Genomic DNA, 2,509 nt, shown 5'->3' with positions numbered 1-2,509 from the left:
AAATCCTCTTTTTGCAACTTGTTGCATTAACTACTATTTCGATACAAGTGCTTATAAGATGAACTTTTCGGCCCCCAAATGAGCGCTATTAGGAACTTTTCCGCAATGTTGTTCTACTGTATGTTCTACTTTTCAGCATTTGTTTGGAAAAAGGGTTACTATTCGATTCTGCTATTTTTGGTAAAGTAAAGTAGGCTGTTTCGAAACTCTGAAGTTTTTTTAAAGGCCCAAAAAACATTTTTTCTGTTTTTTTTTTTTTCTTTCTTTCTGGGGGATGTTGAAACCGCTTTAGGTCAGAACTATTCAAAACCAAAAAGCAAAAAAATATTTTATTGGACGTTTAAAAAAAACTTCAAAGTCATTAATCCCCTGATTTTATACCTTTTATTTCATCCAATTTGACATAGAATTGCTCAATTTAACTTTGCTATTTTATTATTAATTAAGCGGGCACATCCTGATACCTAGAATAACACCATCTTTAAAATAATAATCTGCCGAAACCCGGGATTGAACCGGGGACATTTAGATCTTCAGTCTAACGCTCTCCCAACTGAGCTATTTCGGCTTGGTGAAGTGCACTGGATATCTGGCGTACGGGCCAGTGCCAATGTGGCCAAGCCGGAACCCGCTCGTAAAACATATTCTGCACCAAAGTAGGTCGCTTATCACTTCCCGCAGCCGCTTCCGCCGATATAGGTTAATTGACTCCGGGAACACCACTGCACTGGTGGGTGCACCATGACAACACCTTTATTGCTCCGAAAATGGGATTCTTTTGAAGGGGTAACTTTAGCTGGATATTAATAAGTGATAAGTTTTTGTATGAACTGTTTTCAAAATGTTCGAAGTAGTGTTTTTGTAATTTAAAAAAAATACAGCTGCAAAACATGAAGTCATAGAAAACAAAACTCACTCCACCTCACAGTATCGATTGTTGGCTGCGACAACAGCACACAATGATGACGGCGATGATGGGTAATAATTTTCACATTGTGACCCCCATCATATCGCGGTTGAATCCGATAATTTTGCCCCCACACCCGGGCGACCCGTAACAACCCCGGAATGACGATGAGAACCGTCGCTGTTCAAAAGTGGCCAAGTCAGAGGGGACGGCAAGCCCCCATTGGTAATGGGCAAAAGTGCATCAAATTGCCATTTTATCTACATTTTGCGGTTTTACTTTGAGGAGTGGCGGGACCACGCGGTCATCCGTCCAAGTTTCTGTACCCAGGGGACAGATGAGCTCGTATGGCAGCAGTAGAGGAGCCCTTTGTTGACAGGACTTTTGCAGCTGCAGCCATTTGCTGCCGCGTCAAATTCTGGTTGAACACGAAACTATGAAGTACTTCCAAGCCGCAATAAATTTGCAGACTAATGTCGCCAATTGGAGAACTAAGGAATATCCGGGACTTTTTTGGTAAAAAAAATATTCATAAAAAGATAAAAATATAAATATTAGGAATGACATTTCTTTCAATTTTTCCAAATATTGTCACGTTTTTTATTCCATAACAGCTCACTATTCAAAGGCCAGATCGCTGTTCCAGACCAGAGTTACCGCTGAACCCAAAACCGTCTCCCCACCCTAATTGAATCCCAAACCGTCGTCCACCGGAACCCAGTGTGACGATTCGACCACACTGTCCACCGTAAATCCATCTAGTGACGGTGCGGAACATGGCGCCACAGTAACAACAGTCGGTCCTAACAACAGCAGCCAGGCAGCGCCACTGTGCAATCTTGTCGTGTTTTGTGGTGACGAGCAAACGCTAATGCTGCTCTAGTGCCGCATTCCGACAACTGTTCCTGCCAGTGCTTTCTTGTCGCATGTATTCTCTAGACATCTATTCAAAAGTGTTTTCGGAATTGCAACAACTCTTCATATTTATCCAACAAGTCAGATCCTCATTGGACAAATGTACGACAACTATTAATATGCAAGGGAGTTGCAAAAAACAACAAATTATTCATGAAGTGGCAATTGAGACAAGCCACCTCAACCTGAACCAGAAACAGGCCGTGTCGAGCGCCGAGTAGTCGTAAACATTTATAAACATTTTCGTTGGCATTAAATATTATCTTTCGAGCACGAATAAATAGCACGGCTGCCGGTGTTTTCGAAGCCTCCACGGGGACAACGAGGAGGCATGTTCTGACATATCAGCATCACAGGCGCGCACACAATCGCCAACACAAACACCCGCTGCCACTTTGGTGTACTGCATTTGTTCGCGAGTTCAAAATAGCCGCAATCATCATGTTGACGGAATATTACGACCCTGTTGACAGAAACCGCTGCGCCAATTTGTACCCGTTCTCTTATGCGGGAAACGGGTACACGAATTATGTTTGATTTGCCGAAAATTGCACGTTGCTAATTTGTGGTTGATACACAACAGCATATTAAACTCTGATTTGATTGCACACACAAAACCACAAAAGTGTGTGCGGAAACACTTGTATGAAACTGAGCAATTGTAAAATAAACCGCTGTTTACCAACT

The 2,509-nt window shown here is 42.3% G+C and overlaps 1 non-coding gene across 1 annotated transcript; it reads right to left on the bottom strand.

The window, feature by feature from the left end:
* Window positions 1-495: 495 nt before the first annotated feature.
* On the bottom strand, window positions 496-568 carry Trnaf-gaa. The gene has a single exon. It is a non-coding gene; the product is annotated as a tRNA-Phe (tRNA).
* Between the last annotated feature and the right edge of the window lie 1,941 nt (window positions 569-2,509).

The sequence above is a fragment of the Culex quinquefasciatus genome, chromosome 3, assembly GCF_015732765.1.
Source record: "Culex quinquefasciatus strain JHB chromosome 3, VPISU_Cqui_1.0_pri_paternal, whole genome shotgun sequence".
Taxonomy (NCBI): domain Eukaryota; kingdom Metazoa; phylum Arthropoda; class Insecta; order Diptera; family Culicidae; genus Culex; species Culex quinquefasciatus.
This window is presented reverse-complemented; position numbering and strand designations above follow the sequence as displayed.